Source organism: Pteropus alecto, unplaced genomic scaffold (assembly GCF_000325575.1).
Source record: "Pteropus alecto unplaced genomic scaffold, ASM32557v1 scaffold280, whole genome shotgun sequence".
Classification (NCBI taxonomy): domain Eukaryota; kingdom Metazoa; phylum Chordata; class Mammalia; order Chiroptera; family Pteropodidae; genus Pteropus; species Pteropus alecto.
In genome coordinates this window covers 1,747,966-1,760,246 of record NW_006430057.1, presented here as the reverse complement: position 1 = coordinate 1,760,246, position 12,281 = coordinate 1,747,966, and the positions used below count along the sequence as shown (strand labels likewise).

General features: G+C 36.5%; 1 protein-coding gene and 1 pseudogene across 1 annotated transcript in view; both read right to left on the bottom strand.

Moving 5' to 3' along the window:
• The window catches only part of KLHL13 (kelch like family member 13), a 228,976-nt gene that overhangs the window by 121,137 nt on the left and 95,558 nt on the right, over positions 1–12,281 (bottom strand). The gene's annotated exons all lie outside the window — the stretch shown is intronic.
• On the bottom strand, positions 2,913–3,031 carry LOC112479199 (annotated as a pseudogene).

Genomic DNA, 12,281 nt, shown 5'->3' with positions numbered 1-12,281 from the left:
ATTTAAGATATATAAATAAATCTAAACCAGAGCCTGAAATAAAGTAAAATTTCCTTGGTGATTTTTTTAAATCAAGCCTTTTACATGCGTCCTATAATTTTGCATGGCTACCAATATGTCTCCTGAATTCTACAATACATATAAAATTGATTTTTGTACACCGCTTCACAGCCACATATGAAAACAACAGGCTTGCTATTTTAATGAATAAGTAAAAGCAGTAAATAAAGGAAAAGAAAAGTCTCTTACCAATAAGCCCATTTTTCTCTTAAGGTCTGAACTCTCATCATTTGTCATGTTCTTGTGGATCCCTCTCTCATCAAATTCTCTGGAGTTTTAAAGTTGAGAGCCGGGGTGCACAGCTATGCTCTGCTACATAGTAGCGCACTCCAGTGTATCTGCCTGGTATAACACTACAGTTGTAGTTCTCAAAAGCAGAAACAGGTTTTATATATTCAAAAACTGCACACCTTTCCTTGATAGGAAAATTGTAGTCAGTATGGTTGAACTACTTATATTTCACATCTTAACTCCTGATCAGATATGAAGATCAGAATCACATGAATCTTGAGCTTTAGTTCCAGTAAACAGAACAGGAACAAAATGTTCATCTTCAGAGCAGAGGTAGGATGAGGCATGCACTAACATCAGGAGATCTGACTTAGGAAAAAAAAAAAGATGTGCTTACCTGAAAGTAACCTTATTTTTTCAAGAGTCACTGTCCTGTTATTTATCATATTACCCTAAATCTTTATTATCTTTAACTCTCCCCTCTCTTGTGCCTCTAGTAGCCAGTCATTAAGTCCTATCCTTTATTCTTTATTAATTTTTCAGGAATCTACTTCCTACTCTTTCTTTCTTTGTTTGTTTTAACAAATGAGATACTTCAAAAAATACCTGTAACTGGTCTTTCTGCATTTCCCATCTTCTAGATGGCTCTCTTTAAAACACAACTACACATGATATAAACTAAGTGTTCAACAAATTTTTTCTTCAACACATATTTGTTAAAAATTTGCTACATGTTAGGTGGATATTCTGCTAGGTAACGTGAATGTGAAGGAGAATAAGACACAGCCCCTTACTCTCAGGAAACAATTAGTCGAGTGAGGAAGTAGACATGTACCCTGAAGAACAAAATATGGTGTAGAAGCTTTAGTAGAGATTTGAGGCAATACAACATTCTGGGAGGACTGGAAATATCTTCAATATGACTGGAAAGAGTTTAGGGTGAATAGTGTTGAGGAAAGTGAATTTTAATATATATGGAAACCACACCATAGAAGACCTTACATGCCAATGAAGAGGTTTGGATTTTATCCTATGTGCTGTGAGAAACCATTTGTTGAATGAGTGGATCACATAAGAAATTAATTAAGCAACTATGCCTAGCACAAATAATTCACTACAAGCTCTTCCAATTCACTATCTAGTATCCCATAACACCAGCTTCTCATTCTGTATTTCACAAGCCTGCTTTGTTGTTTCTCGCCTTTGATCCAGAGATCCTCCTGCATAAAATCTCTTCCCCTCTTCACTTTTCTAAACTCAACTCGTCCCTCCAGATCTAGCTCAAATTCCATTCTTTTCTGTGATGTCTTCCTTAGTAATTTGAGTCTATGGTTTTTAAATAATTCTTCATTAAACCAGGCATTCTTCCTAATGTTTAGCACACTATGTCCAAGAAATCTTTTTGGCTTTTTGCCTATAAAGTAAAGCAAGATGGTGAGGAGATGATACTAAGGCAAAAGTCAGAGCCTGAGGAAAAATGGCCTAAGAAAGCACACCTTCCCAGACTCATGGCATATACTAATCTCAGTAATTTCCTTCACCATCTCAAGTTTGGAAAAAAGAATATGAATTGTGAAGAGAACTGGATCTGTATTGGGATCTGTATAGTAACTCTACATTACTATGAACATTGCTGGCTGTATACATCACAGCTCTGGTTCAAAAATTCCAGAGAATGTATGAGAAAAGGATACCAACAAAATGGCTCAATGATGGAGCTGTGATCTTTGGGGAAAAAAAGCTATTGGGGGGGTGGGGATATGATATGATTGTGTTTTATTACTAGTAAACCAAGAGAATTCATCTGAAGTTCCACATAATAAACAAAAGGAATTCATAAAGATCACAGAAAATGATGGAAGAGTGAGGACACGAGATTGGATCCAGAAGGTTTAGAATCTCATGAGATATTAAGGGTGAAAATCCAAGTGTAAGAAGGGTATGTGTTTTAAAAAGTGGGAGAAATAGTAGTGTTCGCTGGGAGATTAATCTAGGACGAGAAGCTAGAAGCAGAGAAACACGTCCTGGGGTATAAATATTTAGCTTTCTCTCCCTGTGGAACCACACCCCATTATGTTCAGTGTCAAATACTCAGACAAGCTTGCCTTGATGCTGGCATTTAGTATTCAGCCTTGTCTTATCCTATTTACGCATGCATAATCTCTTAGATTTATGCAATGATGCAAAAACCATGATGTTTTCATGTAGACAATAAAAAATCTTTTCATTTATTCAACCGCTTTATGTTAAAGTGGGCTAAGAGGATTCTGTCAATAATTTCAAAAAGCAGTTAATATTACAGAATATTCTCTCAATGATTTGGAAATACCCCCAGATAAAAGCTGTCTACACCTTCTTGTTTTTTTTTTTTTTTTTTATGGAATGCAAAAACTGACCACTTTCCTTTCCACTAACTTGTAAAAAAAAATTCAAATACAAAAAAAAAATGAAGAATGTGATTTTGGATATGTGCCACACTTTTCTCAAGAAATCTTCAAAACAGGGCAATACTTAAGTGAGCCTTCGTTTATTTGTTTCTTTTTAGGCTAGGCAACCCTTGGTTGACCTCACAGATTGCAAGGACCTTGTCAGTTTACAATCCTTTATTTTTTATTTTTTTACACCTACAGCACCTGGTCTTCCTAGGTAGTCTCCCATCCAAGTACTAACCAGGCCCAACCCTGCTTAGCTTCTGAGATCAGACAGGATTGGGCTTGTTCAGGGTGGCATGGCCTTAAACAACTGAGTCTTTGAAAGAATATTTGTAAGCTATTTATTGATGGTACCACAGATTTTAGAACAAACAGAAAATAAACCAGACTATTTCCTCATTTAGATATGTGGAAAACAGAATAATCGCAAGAGTATTTCCCTGAGACCTGGCAGAAAAAAAAGCAATAATTATTTTGTATTATACTTTGAACTAGAATAGGTATTTATCCAAATACCTATCCAAATTCACATGAACTAGTTCATCTAGAAGTTATAAAAGGAGAAAAGATAGAAATAACTACTTCCTTGTAGTCCATAGTAAGTCTCATAATATTAGTGATTTTGATGACAGGGTCTATATTAATCTAGTATAAATAATTCATTTACATTCCATGTAAAATACCTTCATCATGTTATCTCATCCATAACAGAACTCTTCTCCTTTCTTCTGGTGTATATAAGATGGCTCAGAACGGGATGGATTAAGTGGTTTACAGAGTTTTCTGTCATGCAGAAATATCCTTGGATGACAGATTTTGAGGACCATTGATCTAAAAAGAAGAATTGGTCAGGGGTATTTCTATTGGGAGCAATTGCTCATATTCCTATAGCCAGAAATTCATATTTCAGGTGAATTATAAGATTTCAGTAGTATTACCATTCAATCTAATGAGAAAAGTGGGGTCGAAGAGAAGAAAATGAATTGAAATGCCTTTTCCTGTCACTAATAACTCTGCCTGTGCTGTCACTGCATTAAGAAAAATGGCAAAAGAAGTAGAAAGACACAGTTGTATAACCTCCCATTGCTACTTGAATGAATCATAACCCCCTTATATGTCCCTAAAATGTAACAAAACCCAGGTTATACCACTATATGATAACACAAACTATTGAGAGTATTTCATGAGTAATTCAAATTACCTAATATCAATTATTCAAGGTTGACTATGAAATACACCAACTAATATTTTACTAACTTAAGTCTTCAATTTATTACTACTTAACAGTTATAGTGAGATTCTGGAAGGGTCTAAGATATACATGGTAGATCATTGTAAAGAAGAAAATTTTATCATGTTGGTTTGGAAACATAGAAATAAGCTAAATGACATTCCACAGAGAGAAGGGCAGATATATGGAGTTAATGAGGAAGTTAGAGTATTTCTATTTGTCAATTACTTTCCAAGCTAATTTTCCTATTCAGATACTCCACAAAGTACTTTACTTGTTTTAAATGTCAGGTGATGACTTCAGCCAGCAGAATTCCAAGTAAAAATTTATTACACCATTTAATTCTTGAGTCTCATTTTCACTTTCACCCCAGCTCTGAGATAGACAATGCAGATATTAATATTCCCATTTTACTAGTGAAGAAACAGAGTTATTAAATGATTTGGCTCAAGTGACATAGCTACTGAGAGAACTGGAAAACAAGAATTCAGGTCCCCTGACTTGGTGTTCATAAGTCACCTCTGTACTAATATTTATTTTAGCAAGGAAAAAAACCCACAAATATGACTCTTAAATACCACTAAAAAGGGGGTAAAAGGTTTGTTCACACTGATTCTGAGGAAGTAAAAGGCCAGAGGAATGGAGGAATAGGCTATGAAAGATATAGAATGCTATATTATTAAATCTGCAGAATGATCAACCTATACTTAGGCCAGAAATACCTTCCCAATGCCAATTCACAGAGCTCCATTTTATCCCTCAATTAGCAATTTCTTGGCATAGACCTCAAACATTCCACACTCTCTTATGCCACAGTGACTTCACATATGATATTGTCTCATTTTGGAATTCCTTGCCCTCCTTGTCTACCAAACAAATTTCTAGTCATGCTTAAGTATCCAAGTATACCTCCTTCCATAAAACCTTCCTTCGCATCCATTAGCAGACTCTGGTGTTAGGTTTTCCAAATCCCCATGACACTTTGAATAATATAGCTCTTGTCACTTTGGATTATAATTGTTTCTATAAAATATAAACTAGACTACCAACTCCTGAGAGCTGCAGTTGGGTCTCACTTATGTTTTTTTTTTCTACCTAACTTAATTCCCATCACATAGTAACCTAACTACAGGAGGCAATTTTGGTATTCTCTCTTCTGTTCTCTCCTCTAATACTAAGAACAGTTTTCAGATGATAATTAAACAAGCAATAATTAAATGGGTTTATCCTTCTTCAACTAAAATATGAATGGTAAGAAATAAAGATTACAATTACAAACAGTATACCTAAATGACTCCTTTTGCTATTTGTGTGATAAATCCTCTGTGTGCCTAGCAGGGTGCCCAAAATAGCAAGTATGAAACTGAAGGGTGAAATGACTGCTAACCTATACTGAGCAAAGAAAACACTTAGCTACAACGAGGAAGAAAAATGTCAATCATCATTTGTCTAAGTCAAAATAGTAGTATTGGTAAAGCTAGAAACTGAAGAAATACATTTCACTAGTTTGTAAACACTAAGAAAAGTAAACACCGAAATATGAAATAGCATCCCCTAAAAACAATCATTTCTACAGACTGCTAATTGAAAAGGATAAAAGCATGTTCTTTGGACTGTTAGATCCTATTAAGTTATTGTAATCAGTGATGATGAAAGAGTAAACCACAAAATCCAATTTTAACAATAACTGCTACACTAGATTGAACAAAAATAAAATAAAATAGTGAATTCGACCAAGCAAGCCATTGCACATCACCAATAACTAGTAACTCAAATGGTATTGTGAGCAGTCAAGAGGAAAATACACAAATGAAGTACAGGAAGATCCAATGTCAATAAGCCCCTATAACTTTCAAAATAGGGAAAAATAAACGTATTTGATTAAAGACCTATTAATCTGCTGTTTCAATATGAGTATTATAATTTAGGCTTAAGGGAATGTCACAAATCCCTTTCTCACTTCATTTCCTGGCCTCTCCCTTTATGCAAACTGGCAGGGTAGAAATATCAAGGATATTAACATGATGAACAATATAAACAATAAATACAAAGGGGTGCCCCATAAGGAAGAGACTATTCACAGCAAGATTTCACATATGGATGGTGGGTGGAGGCTTCTGTAGCTGTGAGGGCTCCCTGGTGCAGATCATTAACCATTATGTTCTGGTGTGTTCTGGGATACAGTTAGAAAGGCTGGAGGTTTTTATTTAAACAAAAGTAATGTGGTCTTATAAAAGGGAGCTGTTTGTTGCAAACGTTGCACTTGAATTTTGCTGTTGGGACACAGAAACACCGTGTATAAGTCCCTTTGGGCTAGTTGGAAATATAAGAGGAATAAAAGCCTCTGGTATTCTGAACCCTAAAGGAAAGATTGGCTCAGAAGCCACAGAACAGACAGCAATGGAAGCAAACACTAACAGTTAAAAGAAGTCCCAAAACAATGAAAAATGGCAGCAAAAATAAGATTCTATATGTATTAACCAAGCCGAGTAAATTTAATACCCCATCATTTCTAATCCAAAATTTAGAATTAATTATGCTTCTTCATTGCTTTCATCATCTCAATCTTCTATTCAAAAACCATCCATGACTCTATTTGTGTGGATGTATTTACAGACTGGATTTTCAAAGTCCTCTAACTCCAGCACACTTAATTTATTCAATCCTATTTCCCATTATAGGCCTTCCTAGATTTTCAACTGGAAAACACAGAACCCCTTTACCCAGAACTGCTATGGTATCTATAATTTTTTTAAAAAAATTGCAACTTATTATTTCTGTGAATTCAAGAGAGGAATATACAGAAACAATTTGGGGAGAGGGAGGTAGAGTGGAAAGGGAAATTATCAAAGGCTTTCCCCATCCCAAAATATCTTCTACAGGGCCAATTCTCTCGACAGCAAACTTTCTCTCTCTCTCCTCCCTCCCTCCCACCCTATCTATCCATCATCCATCCCCCTTCCTCCTCCAAAATTCCACCCCTTCCCCATTGTTTGCTCTCTACTACTTCCAGAAATTCCATCAACTACAGGCTCCTTTGAACTAAAAAGAAGCCTGTTAAAATTATAAATACAGTAGTTCTGGTCAAGATGGCAGAGTAGCTAAATGCTGTGCTTGCTTCTTCCCATGGCCACATTAATTACACAATGAATTATAAAACTATCAACCTGAAGAACTATCTGAAGACTAGCTGAACAGAACTCCTATAACTAAGAACAGAAAGAAGAGGCCACATCAAGACTGGTAGGAGGGGCAGAGATATGAAACAAGCTGGTGCCACACCAATTTGTGGGGATAGAGCATCAGGAAGTATATCTCGGTTGAGGAAGTACCTCTACCAGGGAAGGAGGGGTCCTAGACCCACACCAGGCTCTCCAGCCCAGGGTTCCAGTGTCAGGAAGAGGAGTCCACACAAAATATGGCTGTGAAAATCAGCGGGGATTCCAAATGTCCAGATGAGACAGAAGGCTACTGGAAAACCAGACATTGCATAACAGGCCCATGCACAGACTTCACTTGCTCACAGGTAATCACTCTGGGCTGGGGCGGAGGGACAGCAGCTCAGCAGTTGACAGAGATATACAAGGAAAGACTGAGTTATATGGCTTTGGAGCAAGGGCTAGAGGAACAGCTGCCATTGTTCCTTTGTTGAGCCCTTCTGTGCAGCCTATAGGCAGGTGCCATCTTGCTTGTGTTGAGCCCTGCTCCCACACGGCCAAATCTGAATCTGCACTGGCTTGGTGAACTTCATGTGCTCCACCTTGATGACTCCTTGAGACCCACATCACCCAACGTGAGCACTGCTGGAGGCATTTTTTTTGGCTAGGCAACTGGCCACGCCCCAAGCTGCAGTATTTCTTAAACAAATCTCAGAGGTCTGCAGACCCAAAGCAGCCAGCAGTTGACCTTAGTGTGACCTGAGACTTTTGTGAGTGGACACAGACTTAGCACTGGCACCAAATCTGAATCTGCACTAACCTAGAGAACACAGCTTGGTGACTCCCTGGTATGGCACCTCACCCAATTAGAGTGCCACCTGAGGCTCTTTCAGCTACTGAGGCTTACCAGCAGCTGGCAGGCAGCTTTATGCCTTGGGGTGCCCTGGGCCTTTTGCTGAGCTGCCCCAGGCCTAGTATGTGGCAACTAGCCTCAGATTGCAGTTTGGGTCTCCCACTTGCCTCCAGTTCCAGCACATGCAGCAACCAGAGATAGCTTTGCAGCTCATACCAGATAGCCCCAAGCTGGTCTCAAGCAGTGGCTGACCTTGGCCTGCATGGCATCCACTCCCAAGGGGCCCCAGAACAAACACACATGGAGGCTGGCATCAGACCACAACATAGCATCACCTAATTGGCCCCATAAGCAGCAAACACAAGAGGTGGTCTCAAAAGGCGCGCAAGCTCGCTGTAGCAAACCCACTTTGTGGGGGCAGCTCCTACACAGCAGCTGATATGCTGTAGATGTGGCTAGTCTTCATAGCCAGTTAGCCTGAGAGTCAGTCCCACCCACTGATGTACAAACAGCAGTCAAGGCTCAACTACAAAAGTAGGGCACACACAACCCACACAAGGAGCACTTCTAGAACACCAAGCGTAAGTGATAAGGAAGACTGTGCCACTGGGCCACACAGGGCACCTACTTCATAAGGCCACCGGCCAAGATGGAGAGACATAGCAAATCTACTTAATATATAGAAATGAACACAGAGAGGCAAACAAAATGAGAAACAAAGGGAAATGTCTCAAATGAAAGTATAGGAGAAAATTTTTAAAAAAGAACTAAATAAAATAGAGGCAAGCAACTTACGAGAGTTCAAAACACTGGTTAAAAGGATGCCGAATGAACTTAGGGAAGAATAAATAAGCTCAGTGAGAACATCAACAAAGAGACAGTAAGCATAAAAAAGGACATAGAAACCATGAAAAAGAACCAATCAAAAATGAATACAATAACTAAAATGAAGAATACACTAGAAAGAATCAACACTAGATTAGATGAAGTAGAGAATCAAATCAGCAATATGTAAGATAGAGTACAAGAAAATACTCAATAAGAACAGCAGATCAAATCAGTGAGTTAGAAGACAAGGAGCAGAAAACACCCAATTGGAACACCAAAAAGACCAAAGAATTTAAAAAATGAGGAAAATTTAAAAGACCTCTGAAACAACATCAAGGATACCAACATCTGCATCATAGGGGTACCAGAAGAAGAGAGAGAGCAAGGGATTGAGAAGCTGTTGGAAGAAATGACAGAAAACTTCCTTAACCTGGCAAAAGAAATAAACATACAAGTCCAGGAAGCACAGAGAGTCCCAAATTAGATGAACCCAAAGACACCCATGCCAAGACACATCATAATTAAACTGCCAAAGCTTAAAGACAAAGACAGATTCCTAAAAGCAGCAAGAGAAAGGAAGCTAGTTACTTACAAGGGAGTTCCCATAAGACTATCAGATGATTTCTTAACAGAAACTTTGCATATCAGAAGGGATTGGCACAAAATATTCAGTGATGAAAAACAAGGACATTCAACCAAGACTACTCTACCCAGCAAAGCTATCAATTAAAACTGAAGGTAAGATATAGAGCTTCCCAGATAGGAAAAAGTTAAGGAATTGATCACCACCAAGCTAGGGTCACCAAAAAAAAAAAAAAAAAAAAAAAAAAAAAAAAGTTAAAGGGACTACTTTAAAAAGAAGAATGGGTGAAAAAAACATGTAAATACAAATAAAAATGGCAAAACTATGTCCCTATCAATAATCATCTTAAGTGTAAATAGATTAAATGTTCTAATCAAAAGACATAGGGTAGATGAATGGATAAGAAAACAAGACTCATACATACGCTGTCTACAAGAGACTAATTCAGATCAAAAGATACACATAGACTGAAAGAAAAGGATGGAAAAAGATATTTCATACAAATGGATTGTTTAAAAAGCTGGGATAGCAATCCTTATATCAGACAAAATATACTTCGAAACAAAGCCTATCATAAGAGACAAAGAAGGACATTACATAATAATGAGATCAATCCAACAAGAGGACACAATCCTAGTAAACATTTATGTACCCAACATAGGAGAACTTGCATTTATAAAGCAAATATTGACTGACATAAAGGGAGAGACTGACAATAATACAGTTATAGTAGGAGACTTTAACACCCCATTGATACCAATGAACAGTTCATCTAGACACAAAATCAACAAGAAAACAGCACCCTTAAATAACACACAAGACCAGATAGAGTTAATTGATATTTTCAGAGCATTTCACCCCCAAGCAGCAAAATATATATTTTTCTCAAGTGCACGTGAAATATTTTCCAGGATAGACCACACGTCAGGCCATAAAACAACCATCAATAAATTTAAGAAGATTTGAATCATATCAAACATCTTCTCTGACCACAATAGTATGAAATTAGAAATCAATTACAAGAAAAACACTAAAAAATACACAACACATGGAGGCTAAATAATATGCTAGTAAACAATGAATGAGATCAAGAAAGAAATCAAATTGAGACAAATGAAAATGAAAACACAATGACTCATAATCTATGAGACACAGTGAAAGCAGTCCTAAGGGGAAAATTCACAGCAATACAGGCCAACCTCAAGAAACGAGAAAAATCTCAAATGATAAACGATCTAACCTTACACATAAAAGAACTAGAAAAAGGACAGCAAACATAGCCCAAACTGAGTAGAAGGAAGGAAATTATAAAGATTAGAGAATAATCAAAATAGAGTATAAGGGAACACCACAAAATATCAATGAAACCAAAAGCTGGTTCTTTGAAAAGGAAAACAGAATTGATAAACCCTTAACCAAACTCATGAAGAAAACGGAGAGAGGTCTTAAATAAATAAAATCAGAAATGAAAAAGAAGTGACAACTGACTCCACAGAAATAAAAAAGATATAAGAAATTACTTCAAGCAATTATATGCCAATCAAATTGACACTCTGGAATAAATGGATCAACTCCTAGAAATTTACAATCTTACAAGACTGAGTCAAGAAAAAACAGAAAATCTGAAACTACAGATTACTACTAACAAAACTAAATCAATCATCAAAAAACTCCCAGCAAACAAAAGTCCTGGACTAGATGGCTTCACAAATGAATTTTACCAAACATTCAAAGTAGACTTAACACCTAGCAGTTCTTCTCAAACTATACTAAAAAATTCAAGAGGAAGAAAGGATTCCAAGCTCATTTTATGAGGCCACCATTACCCTAATTCTAAAACCAGACAAAGATATTACACACACACACACAAAAAAAAAATTATAGGCCGATATCCCTGATGAAGATAAATGTAAAAATCTTGAACAAAATATTAGATAATCGAATCTAGTAAGACATTAAAAGATCATACACCATGAACTAGTGCAAATTATTCTTGGGATGCAAGGTTATTTCAATATCCACATATCAATTAATGTGATATACCACATTAACAAATCGAAAGATAAAAACCATATGATCATATCAATAGATGCAGAAAAATCATTTGACAAAATCTAGCATTTGTTTATGATAAAAACTCTCAGCAAAGTGGGAATAGAGGGAAAAAGCATTTGACAAAATCTAGCATTTGTTTATGATAAAAACTCTCAGCAAAGTGGGAACATACCTCAACATAATAGAGGCCATATATGACAAACTGAAAGCTAACATCATACTCAACAGAGAAAAGCTAAAAGTATTTTCCTTAAGATCAGGAACAAGACAAGGATGACCATTTTCACCACTTTTATTCAACATAGTGTTGGGAGTCCTAAATGCAGCAATCAGATAAGAAAAGAAATAAAAGGCATCCAAATTGGAAAAGAAGAAATAAAGTTGTCATTATTTGCAGATGACATGATACTACATAGAGTACCCTAAAAATTCGACCAAAAAACTGTTAGAACTGAGAAATGAATTCAATAAAGTAGCAGGATACAAAATTAATATCCAGAAATCAGATGTACATTTGTACAGCAATAATGAACTATCAGACAGAGAAATTAAGTAAACAACCCCATTTATAATTGCATCAAAAAATAAAACACCTGGGAAAAAAATTAATCAAAGAAGTAAAAGATCCGTACTCAGAAAATTGTAAGTCTTTGAAGAAAGAAAGTGATGAAGATACAAATAAATGGAAGCATATACTGTGCTCATGGATAAGAAGAATTAGCATCGTTAAAACGTACATACTACATGATTTCACTTATATGTGGAATCTAAGGAATAAAAACATACTAATCAAAAACAGACTCACAAATATAGTGGACAATATGGTGTTGAACAGAGGGCGGGGTTTGAA